At 42.5% G+C, this 12,500-nt stretch overlaps 1 long non-coding RNA gene across 1 annotated transcript; it reads right to left on the bottom strand.

Annotated features, from left to right (window-relative positions):
- Positions 1–5,987: 5,987 nt before the first annotated feature.
- On the bottom strand, positions 5,988–9,750 carry LOC134450227 (uncharacterized). Its single transcript, XR_010035044.1, has 4 exons — positions 9,684–9,750; positions 8,007–8,132; positions 7,556–7,649; positions 5,988–6,226 (listed from the first exon to the last, which is right to left on the bottom strand). It is a non-coding gene; the product is annotated as an uncharacterized LOC134450227 (long non-coding RNA).
- Positions 9,751–12,500: the final 2,750 nt, after the last annotated feature.

Here is a 12,500-nt window from a genome sequence, read left to right as displayed (position 1 = left end):
GACTTTGTTCTGGGCCCGGGAAAAGGCTCTGGGCTATGGAAACGACTCTGAGTACCATGGAAGAAATGGAGACAGAGGGAAGCAGTCAACCTGTGAGGTGATGAAATGCTGTAGGCCTTAGTTCTTCTACAGGGGGGTAGTATGGCCTTGGTGTTGAAATGACGACTATTAGACCAGGGAACCTGACTGATCTCAGGATGGTCTCTGTTATAGTGCTTAGGCAAGTGTGTGTAGGGGGGATGTACATGTGTGAATACTGTATGTCTGTGTGTGGGAGAAAGCAGGGTAATGCATCTCCAGTCTCCCCCCCCCACTCTCTCCATCTCTTGATTTCTCTTCCTGTCTCTATCACTCTGTATCCATCCTGTATCCTTTTTTTCCGAAGGAGTCTCAGTCTCTATGTTACATAATGCATGATAGCTGTTCTAGTGGTGGAATTGCACCTTCACAACTTGTGTGTGTGTGCGTGTGTGTGTGTGTGTGTGTGTGTGTGTGCATGTGCGTGTGCGTGTGCGTGTGCGTGTGCGTGTGCGTGTGTGTGCGTGTGCGTATGCGTGTATGCCTGTGCGGCTGTAAGGAGTTCTGGTGTTGATTTGTGAAGCCTTTGTGAAAACGTGTTGCAGGGCTCCACATCAGGATGAGGGTCAGGGACACCTAGCAGCTACACAGCAACGAGAAGACAGGAGGGAGGGCAAAAAAGACAAAAAGGGAACAAGCCCTCTCCCCTTCTTCCCACTATTTATCAACTGTTTTCAATGGGGAATGTAATTCTTTCAAAATATATATATATATATGTGTATGATTGTTCATTTTATATTCTCGTATTGTACTACTTTATATCAGCAGAAAGATTATCTCCTTTTATGTTGTCCAAATGTATCAATAAAAATGAAAAATGTTTATCACAAAACAAAGTGACCAGAAAAGAATATTGCAAACAAGGAGGAGGAGGAGGAGGAGGAGGAGGAGGAGGAGAAGGAGAAGGAGGAGGAGGAGAAGGAGGAGGAGGAGGAGGAGGAGGAGGAGGAGGAGGTGAAGAAAAGCAATAAGAATTGAGGTGGTTCTCTGGCAATTACGTGAATGCAGTACAGGGTAATGGAAAATGTTTCAGGACACTCACACCATATTTCAAGCACTCTAAAAGTCAGGGATCGCTCTTGCCGTCTTTGGGTGCGCGCCCAGCAAAAGTCATCAGAGTAGAAAGACCACACTGCTGAGCATTCCCTTCAGAAAACGGTTTAATGCACCATGATGTCTTCAAGCCCGAAACCCATCTGTGTAGCTTGGACGTGGTAACATTACATTACATTCCACTTGGTTGACACTTTCATCCAAAGCGACTTAGAGATATTTTGAAGTGGAGGATATTGGTTACAGTCCATGAAGCAATGTGAGGTTAGAGGGCCCCTCAGGCTCAAGGGCCCCTCAGCCATGGAGTGAGATAGGGAGTGGAAGATCTAAAGCCCATCTTCTTCACCACTAGGTCACGGCTGCCCCACTTGGTGCATTGAATGTTTGAGCAAGAGAGTGCAGCCTTTTCCACTCTACCTCACTAGGACAGTCAAAAAAGATGAGACGCACACAAGGCTTGCAGGTTCAAAAAGTGTATTGGGGCCGACAAATTAACAAAAGAAGTCAACGGAAAATATCTGGAGCTACAAACGTTTCGGACCTAGTCCATTATCAATGTCTCCTTGTGTGCGCCTCATCTTTTTGACTGTCCTAGTATCACTATTTTTGGTGAGCAGTCGCGCAAAGCAACAAGCGACCCTAAGTTAACTTTTTTTGTTTCCTTACCACCCTACCTCACACCATCTACCTCACACCATCAACCACACACTCTGAAAAGAGGAGTGCAAGGAAGGGAGGAGTGCATGGAACGTGTCAGACGGGCGGAGAAGAAGACGGAGGAGGGCAGGATGGAACCATGGGAGGGAATGGCTGGAAAAACAGACGAGTGCAAAGGAACAAGATCAGGGGCCAAGTCTCAAGAAAAAGCCCAGGGTGGGCAGAGGGGAGAAAAGGAGAGAGAGAGAGAGAGAGAGAGAGAGAGAGAGAGAGAGAGAGAGAGAGAGAGAGAGAGAGAGAGAGAGAGAGAGAGAGAGAGAGAGATCAAAGGAATATAAATGATGAAAAGGGTGGGAGGAAAGACAGGAAATGAGATCGCCGAAAGTGTAACAGAGAAACAGACGCTGACACTCAGGGAAAGGCGCGCGCAAACACACACTCACACACACACACACACACACACACACACACACACACACACACACACACACACACACACAGACACACACACACACACGCACACACACGCACACACACACACACAGGGACACGCAGAGAAACAGACGCTGACACTTAGGGAAAGAGCTCCAGGCCTCTGGCAGACATGGCCCATGTACTAGAGTGCAAGAAACACACACACTTACACTTACACACACTTACACACACACACACACACACACACACACACACACACACACACACACACACACACACACACACACACACACACACACACACACACACACACACACACACACACACACACACACACACACACACACACACACACACACACACCTTACCATCACAATGAACCCCAGCAGAGAGAGTTCAGACCGCCATTTAATCTCTCAACCCTCCATCTCTCAGCCCTCTGCTTCAGCTCCAGTGGATTTCCATGGGCACCAATTTCTATGGAGCTATTTTAAGGTCATAAATCTTACAGCTCCACAAAACGCATTTCAAATGTGTAAGCTGCACCTTGTACTTGCAGGGTTATTTTCACATCTGTACATTTGTTTTGTAACTGTGTGGGTTTTTTTTGCACATGTGTGTGGGGGAAAACGTATGTGTAAAATATTAAAATGTATGTGTAGAAATGTTTTGAAGTTGTGGCAAGAGAAGTGCGTACGGCTTGTGCCATGCTTTACCAACTTCTTCCTGTTCGGAGCTGCGAGCACACAGCTGTGAAACTTTTTTCACAGATGTACGAATTTTGAGCCGGTTTTCACGTGGGGGTGGGGTCATATGGCGAGAGCCAATCAAAACATCTCTTACTGCCAACCAATCAGGCTTCGCCAGGACTGACTGAAAACAACGTGGATCTAACCACAGCACAGCCAGGCAGCAGAAGGACGCAATCTCTTTCTTCTGAAGACCGATATGGAGGAGTCACACACCAGGTGCGAAGTTTGCCGAAAGGTTTGCCCCCTCTGTCCCTTTATGAAGTCCAGTATTGGCAACATAATTATCTGTGGCTTACTAGTGCTTTTAGCTTCTTTGGCATCGTGTCTGTTGCACACATACCCAGCAACAGGGTCCTGACGCTTCCTGTGTGTGTCTAAGCACCTTTAACCTGTAAGCTATGCTTGGAAAGTAGTTAGCCTATGTTGCATTAGGTAGTTTTCAAAAAAGCTCCAATCTTTTGAAACCGGACTAGTCATAGAAGAGACCCCTAGACGTCATTGATACTGACATGGGGGGAGGCTACAATTGCTTCAGCTAGCACTTCCATAGATAATTGCATGTATTGCATTGCCGAGTTGGCCATGGGCCCTACCAATGTCATGCAGCTTCTGGAAGGAACCACTGTTAAACAAGAACAACAACAACAAAAAACCCAATGTTCAGTACTCAGTAGCCTACTATGGCAATGGAATTCACGTCATGGCTTGTGGCAAATTGCACAGCCTAGTTTGCTGCTCCATGCTCAGCCAACATTTTAATTTCTAATTTTTAATAGCAAGCTTGTTCAATACATTTTGTAGCCTAGGCCTACAGCAGGGGTGGGGAACCTGTGTCTGTTTTATCCAGCCCCCGACATGAGTTTAATGTTATGCCGCTTCACATGAAATATAACACATTTTGTAAAGGACTCTTACCAATTACGTTTGCAATAGAGTTCAGTTATATATAAGGGGCGGGCTTAGAGAAGGTGGGGTCGGGGGAAATCCTGGTTCGTGTTAATAATGAGGCCCTTGGAGGACTTCAACGGCCCTTTGAATGAAAAAAAAGTTCCCCTCCCCTGCTATATAGTGACTGCAGTTCATCAAACAGTGCGCTCAGGGGTGAAATAGTGTCAATCCCCTAACTACAACACATTCCCCTCCCCCACGTATGTGTTTATAGAGGACCATGAAAACAATGGGGGGAAAAAATCAGAGCCAATTGATGAACCTCTGCTTTTTTCTTTAACACCATGAACTCTGTTTTTTGGACGACCCACCTTAGCTCCAGTCCACGTTGTTCTTGGGTTGGGCGTATCAGTCAAAACTTACAGATAATGTTATCCTACTGCTACTATACAATGTATACCATTCAAAGAGGGGAAACCGTGAGACCTTTAACAAATGGCTCGTGTTGAGTTAAAACAAAACAAAACAAAAAATAAGGAGCAAACACTCAATGTTTAATTTCAATTTTGTATGACATTCAAATAGGGAAAAGTCCTTTGCGTAAGAATGTTTAACAGAATGAATTGTTTTTAAAACAAAATGCAAGGAGTCACAACTCAAGCTATCATTCATTCATTCAATCATTTAAAAATAAAATGTATACATACTGTTGCATAAAATTGTGATTTGAAAAGTCATGTTATTAAAAATAAATGCAAGGCAAGGCATCTTGAACATTTGCACATGTTGCATTATTAAGGCACACAATAACTTGACATTTTGTGTTGATTTAGAGGAGAGTAGCCAGCGCTAGTTCTGCTAGTAAGATTCGAATGCCACATGTCATTTTGCAGAGCCAATCAGCAACCACCACTTCCCTTTATAGTGACATGTCTAACTCTTGCTGTTGCAGGTTCGGGTGGTTAAAAATTTGCTCCTCCATCCCCACCACCACCAGGTTGGTCCAGTCTACCTGTCTGCGGGGTTAAAGGTCCGCTTCCTGCTGCACAGCTACATCAGGCTCTACTGGCGCAAGAAGACCCGGGCTGATGATTGGACCTACGCCAAAGACTGTCTACCTTCTGTTAAATGCATAGTCAATTATCTTCTCATTAAATCGCATTTAACTAATTCCTCTCTCTCTGAGTCTTAAGGGCTGAAATATACTTACTTCCTATTTTATTCACCAAAGTCACCAATCCCTTGTGATACTATAGTAGGGTGTAAATGTGCTACTTATAATTTGAAAAATGAAAAAAGGTCGCACCATGCATAGGTTTCTTTATTACAATGAGGAAGGCAGAACGCCGAAACACGTCTGTGTAATAAAGAAACCTATGCATGATGCAACCTTTTTTCATTTTTCAGTTTTACAATATTTTAGTCAGCACCCTTAAAAGAAGAGAAAAATTGTTGGGTGAAGCCTGCTCCAACCTTTATGAACTTTACTTATAATTTGGCCTGCTCTGATTTGTATTTTTCTCTTGTTACTCTGAAGTGTTAAGACACCTATTGATAGTACGTGGTCAGAAGTAGTAACTTAAACACACACACAAACCAGATACTTCAAAAACATTGAGACAAAACCATGGGAAAGGATGTGGGGGATGCCATGTTGTCCCTTGTTATAAGTAGTTAAATCTTGCACTGTGGTCGACCGGGAGTATGCATGAGGCACAGCAGACTTGTAGTTTGTGCAGTTCCACCGATTCAGTGATGCAGCTGGAGAGCTGGTTGGTCCAAGACCTGGAGAACAGAATATGATTTTAGTAAGTTATGTGTATCACAAAAACTTCAATATTCCAGTAGATCAGTTGTTTCTGAAATACCCCAACCAAGACCCTCTGGCACCAACAGCCATGTCATGTTGAAAGTAATTTAAATATTTTTTCTTCCCCATTCTGATGCTCGGTTTGAACTCAGGTGATCTCAACTATGTGTACTTGCCTAAATTCACAGAGTTGCCACCATGTCATTTCTGATAATGAACAGTTAGAAATATATAAAATATAAAAGTTTTAATATAGAACTTAGTTGTATGTTAAACAGATATTGCATTAAACATAGTCTGTGCATATTGTGGAGATATATTTTGTGTTTATTGAAGTATTTTTCAAAATGTTACTTTTCAAAAGGGCTTTGGCATTAACACGTCTCGATGAGTTATGAGGAATATACAATGCTCAGCAATAATGAGCAAACAGCTTGACAATTTCGATGGGTGAGGACAAAGACAATGAAGGTGTATGGAGAAGCTTACCACTGATGTGTTCACTGCCTTGCCATAGCTCAGCTTGGAGGTCAGCACGGTCATTCAACAGCAACTGAAAGTGGGGGAGAGATTACATTACATTTAGCTGACGCTTTTAACCAAAGCAACTGACAGTTAAAGGTTAGGTTGAGAAATATAGTTTAGACAACTTCCACTGTGCTCCGTTAAGGTTAAGGTCAGGACAGTTTATATCAGCTGTATTTAAAAACAGACGATCACTTCTGCCCGCTGTCTTTCCCAAGACGCTTTTGGCAATTACAGATAACTTGTGATCGGTTGTCTTGAGATTTGTTTGTGCACACGAGTCTGTGTATAGAAGTGTAGACTACGTACATCCTTTCGTTTTCACTTAAAAATCAAATGAAAGTGAATGGGCATAACATAACTGCAGGATAACACAATAGCTAGAATATGTATAGGTCACTGTCACACAGATGAAAGTACTCTTATTGCCATATTCTTGGGCAAGTAGGCTTAAAGGACCAGTTCAGTCAATTTCAATATGCTGTTGTATTGCTCACGCTACCCTTGACTTGTCAGTACTCGGTGATGCCACGAGATATGATTATTATCCGAGATGAGCTTTTCTAATGGGGCAGCGTTTGTTTACATTTAAAAAAATGTTTTTTGCATAGGACTACTCCAAACATTTCCCCGAAAGGTACCGCTGTTTGCTAGTTGTCTGCTGATTTTGTATAACCTTTCGGATGTTTTTGGGTGTTAGGAATAAATAAAAATGTTTTTTTGACATGTAAACAAAGCACTGCCCCCATTACAATGACCAAGATTTCGGAAGAAGAAAAAAAAACCCTCAGGTACTGACAAGTCCAAGGTAGTGTGAGTATTACAACTGCATGTTAAAAAAAATTGACTGAACTGGTCCTTTAAACGTGCTGTGCTATGTTAATGGCAATAATTAATTTTATTTTGCTGAGCATTTGGTTAATTTCAATAGAATACTTTGGCACCACTTCTGATAACAGCAGATTAGTCTATGGTTTCTATGTCAAATGTGTTCTTATTTGGAATGCATTGTGCACACTGCTTATAGCCGCCCGTAACGTGCTTCTACAGGGAAGGAAAGGCAACTTGCAGCCTGTTTAGAACATGTAGAGTAAGAATAATAGTGATGATCAGGACAAGATACAGCGGATTGAATTGCTTTACTTTATCTGACTCCCTTTACACGAATGGGATGGCTAAATAGGCTATACATTTACTGAGGTCCCTACAAATGCTATAGAACTAGAATTAGAGGTGGCTGCATTCACACACGATTGTGAAAAATATGTTTCTAAATGTTATTCGGAACCCATAACTAAACACAAACACATAGTTGTGAAGTTAATGAACGTATATTGCCATCACGTGTATTACTTACCTGCTGCTTATGTTACGGCTTCGTCTTCTGGCTCTGTGTTGTGTTGTTGTAACAGAGCATGTCCACACAGGAGCTGCACCATCATCAACATTTACTGGGTACACAGAAAACATACAGCAGTCATTTTCTGGGGATGAATGTTTCTGTTGTCAGGGAGTTTACAAATACATATAACTTGATATGATGAATAAGTTATTTGCGGAAAGTTGTGGCCACTGAGGGGTAACGGTAAGAATGCACACTTGAAGATGTTCAAGTGGTTCTTGGGGATTTATTATAATAAAAAATCAGTAATTACATGTAATCTATATGCATGTGTGTGGTTTTATGAAAGTGAAACAGAAATGACATAAAGGAAGAATGACTCCTAAATACTGAATGTGAAATTGGCATGGATCCAAGTATGGTGTACGGGCTACGGTATATTGGTTATCGTGACACCCCTACATACCTGTAGTCGCTCGGGGTTGTCGGGCAGCTGCTGCTCCTGGTAGTCCTCTGTGTAGTGCGCGGTCAGCAGGTCGTCCGACACCGCCATGCAGCCACCTGCCGTGTTGCGGCCAAAGGTCATCAGGGCCTGTCGTCAAGGGAAACGATTGGCGGGGGATGAGCATGATAGGGCAATGCTATATTCAGTCAAACATAACCACATGCACAATAGGACCCTCCGTACTCGGCAAGGGGTGGGTGATTAACATGAGCTGAAACTTTAAAGAGGTAATTTTTCCAGACCATCTTACAGGAGGTAAAACTCGCGGTGAAGTTTACCCGACATACTCAGCTATCTTTACCGGACTGGCAATAATATTCCTATGAGTTCAACTACAAACTGTCGCTCTCGTCACGCTAATTGCCTCTAGCCTCGCTTTTGTCTCAATACAACTTCGACTCAATACAAAGCCAATTACTTCCATTGCTCGCCTTGCTTATGTTGCAATTTTGACAAATTTAGTTGAACAAAAAGCATTGATAGTCCTACACAAGCTGAAAACCCCCATGTTTTAAGGCACAATACATGAATTGCTTGTCATTCTGAAGTTATGAGGAGGAAATGATCACAGTATGTAATTACATGTTATTGGTTCAGCAATTCACTTTGACTACAGCTTTGAAATTAGGTGTTAGGCAACAAAGTGTGCCTCTGTGGCAACATCAGCAGACTTGGAGAGGTCAAAAAAGCTCACAGTGTCATGGTGTACAGTATGGTTATCTGGTACGGTACAGTGTTTTTTTTTTCAAGCTGTAATGATTATTGTCAGCACTTTTTAACGTGGCTGATTACCGGTTATCGTGACACCCCTTGTAGAATCAGATTGTCGTAGGCAGGGTTCACGTTAGCCGGCTGTGGCCGGACATTGGCCGTTTTGCATCATGAATGACCAGCAAAATAAAATGTGACCGGCCAAAATGTCAGACAAAAAAAGGACTAAAATTAATCAGTAAATAATATTAGCTCATTTTAAACACTGAATGTTACACAAAACACCAGTGATATGAAACTGAACAAAGACGAAAATAGTTATGAATAGCCTATGTAAATGAACGTGTAATAGTCTAAACAGCACGCAATAGTGTTGCTTGCGCTCTCGTCCCCCACGGCGTTCTCCCCAATCAAGTTGCTTCCCTTTCACTTGACTCACACAGCTGGCTGATGTCAAGGAACAATTCAGGTTTTTTCTTTCTTTTATTTAAACAGTAAACACAAAGGGCATTGCGCTTGCAAAACCGTTTCATGAAAGAGAGCGCGGTTTTGCTCCCCATGCATACAAGCAGCTGGCTCTTAAACACCAGCCAACTGGCCCAATGCTAATGAATTTTAAGTTTTGCTGGTAGAAAAGACCAATTTACTAGCCACTTTGACCCATTAGGGAGTGTGTGTTTGGCTATATGAGGGAAGGTCCGTTAGATATTCTAAATGTCCGGTATTCTGCAATGCAGCCGGCCACTTGTCCGGCCAGTAAGAATTCTAGCGTGATCTAGCGTCAATCACATCTCACCATGGCTGAAGTGCCCTTGAGCAAGGCACCTAACTTCACATTGCTCCAGGGTTTGTAACATTTTCCTGGACAAAAATGTCTGCCAATAGTGATACAGTATAATGGAATGCAATAATACACACTGTCCCTACCTTCAGAAACAGCGTGTCATCCGCATCCATGGCCTCCTCTATGGTGCTGATGGCGTTCATTAGGGAGGTCATGTAACCAGACAGTTTGTCCACGGTGTCCTTCATCTTGCGGCTTTTCTGGTCCTCCTACTCCTTCAGGACGATCACATAGGAACTGGTGGATCTTCTCAAACTCCGCTTTCACCAGACGCTCCGCGTGCTAGGACTGCTTCTGCTCACACAAGACACATGATTTTACACAATCATCTTAGTAGTTGACATATTCATATTGTGACTTCACAAATACTGGGAATACTTGTGCATGTAGTGTACAATGGCAATGTAACAAAGCCTTTAAAAAATACCTTACTAGAAAGTTTCTCATGCACACCAGAAACGTCGTGCCTACCAGAAACTACAATCTCAGGTGCGCAGGGGAAAGTGACGCGCACGTGTGAACCAGAAAATTTTCAGGCGGGCATAAGAAAGTTTCTGGTGTGCACGAGAAACCCTATGTTTATTTGTTTTAACTCATTCATGTCAGTAGAATGTATAACTTAATGCATGATTTGACGCTGTGTCTTTCCATTACAAAGAACCTAACTCTCTCATCATTTAAACCCCTCAGCTTATCCTTGAAGGACCTCAGTAAAAAAAAAACCCACGCATCATCATCATGAGAAAACATACAGTGATACAGTGTAGGCTCAAAACTGAAGCGCTGTCTTGGAAATGGTCAACATTGAGAAGACGACAGCCATACACTTTGATGTCTTCCTGATATTTCATTAAAACCAACCAGCTTTAACGTGAAGGCAGATGGTTCAAAATTATAATGTTCATAAGTATATAAAAAAACATTCTCTCTCTCTCTCTCATTACGGTCCTCCGCGGCCTCCTTAGTGGAGCAGGTGACATGATCTTCGTGCTCCTCTCTCACACACTGCTCACACACCAGTTCCTGGTCCTGGTGCAGAACAGCAGTATCCTCTCACTGTTCACATCGCGCCCAAGCGCAGGGGTTGAGAGCTGCGGACACTCACATCACAGATGCCTTGTGTCTTTTGTGTGTGTTAACAAAGTGCAAAAAAGGAGTGATGACATGGAGGTCCACTAAGCTTAAGTTATAGTATATATTTTTGGTACTGCTGGTGCACCATGCGCAAACACAAAAAAGTAAATTCGAGTCATTCAGTTCGAGAGCAACACATCAAAATACTAGAAGTAGGCCTACTAGCATCTACTCCGCCTCGGCCAGGTTTCAGCAGCGAATGGGGCAATCTTGTATTCAGAGCTGCCCCCTCAAATGAGTGTGTTGACCATCATAGAACACTTTCTCGGCCTACACACGAAATTCGAATGGACACGCTATAAAATGTGTATATATCATCCAACTTAATCAGTTATGCACCTGGCAAGTTGACAAGTCCTGACAACATATTCTTGAAATGTGTTGGTCTGCATGTGACACCACCACAGTAGGCATAATGCCTGACTTGCTAACCCATAAGCAAATCAGGAGAAAAGCAAGAACTAATATAGACAACTATGCTGCCCTCGGTCTGCGTTACTGGTGCAGAACAAGACAGCTAGCGAACAGTTCAAGAGAAGGCAAGCTGAAGTGTAACTGTGTCCTTTTATTTTCTTTCTTTCATTTCCTTGCTGCCTTTTCTCTTGCACTTTCACTTTGTACACTTGCACTTCCAATCTCAATACATCTCTTAACACTTCTCTTTACTGTAAAACTGTTAACAGAAAACGAAATAAACATACAACAGTTTCACTTACTTCAACATTTGCACGACACACAAATCTACAAGCAACCCAGCGATCTATTTTCAGTCAACACAACGTGGCCTAGCTTAGCTAAGTAGAATCTGACTAGCCACACTTTACAGGAAAGAGAACATCACTTCTTGAGGCAAATATATAGAAATAAACATCAAAATATCAATGCAATTTCGTTACAAACAACATCCATCACAAAATGATTACTTACAGACTAATATTGTCCAAGGCTCAAGTGTGAAAATATATAAATTGCGGGAGAGATGAAGTCTGTGTCTTAACGACAGAAAACACTTGAAAACACTGGAAACTAACCAGGAAGTAGATTTGCGCTGAAGGCGCAGTACCGCGAGAAAGTCCACTAGGTGGCGGTATTCACCATAAGATTTACGTGGGAGAAACTCGGGCATGGAATTAAATGGAATGGGCAGAACAACAATTTTGGAACAAGCACATTGGAAACACGGTCTTTTCCGGACATCAGCTACTCTTAAATTTTCTGAAGGGACAGGTTGACGTAGCAATGGTGCGTGCCCACAGACGTGCACTAGCACTACATGACAAACCCAAGTGTTTGATGATCACATCGTTATGACTCACCTACATTGATGGAGGTTGCAAAGATGACAAATAACTTTCCTCCTGGCAAACTAACCACGTCATTTAATCCTTTCGATTGATAATGGTTGGCATTGTTGTATGGTCTTTCGCGCTAATGTTTGAACTCCCTCCGGTCAATCAAAATAATAAAACAGCTTTTGTGAATGGTTTGGAGACCAATTGACTTACACGACGGGAGACAATGTGAGGAAGTACAAAACCTCACGTAGGTTATTGCATTTTCCTGAACAGACCACAAAAAAACAGAGACAAAAAACCTCAGGGAAATCCTGGACGTGCGGCAACACCGCTCAGAGAAATATGCATTTAGCCTGTCTTAATAGCTAGATACCAAATGGCTGCCATTACAAGTTCAGAATAGCCAACCAAAACGGCAAGGTTTCCCCTCATAATCGACTAAGTAATGATAAAAAAAACATCCATTATACA

This window comes from Engraulis encrasicolus, chromosome 6 (assembly GCF_034702125.1).
Source record: "Engraulis encrasicolus isolate BLACKSEA-1 chromosome 6, IST_EnEncr_1.0, whole genome shotgun sequence".
Lineage (NCBI taxonomy): Eukaryota > Metazoa > Chordata > Actinopteri > Clupeiformes > Engraulidae > Engraulis > Engraulis encrasicolus.
Note: the sequence above shows the minus strand (reverse complement) of the source record. Positions and strands in the feature narration are given on the sequence as shown.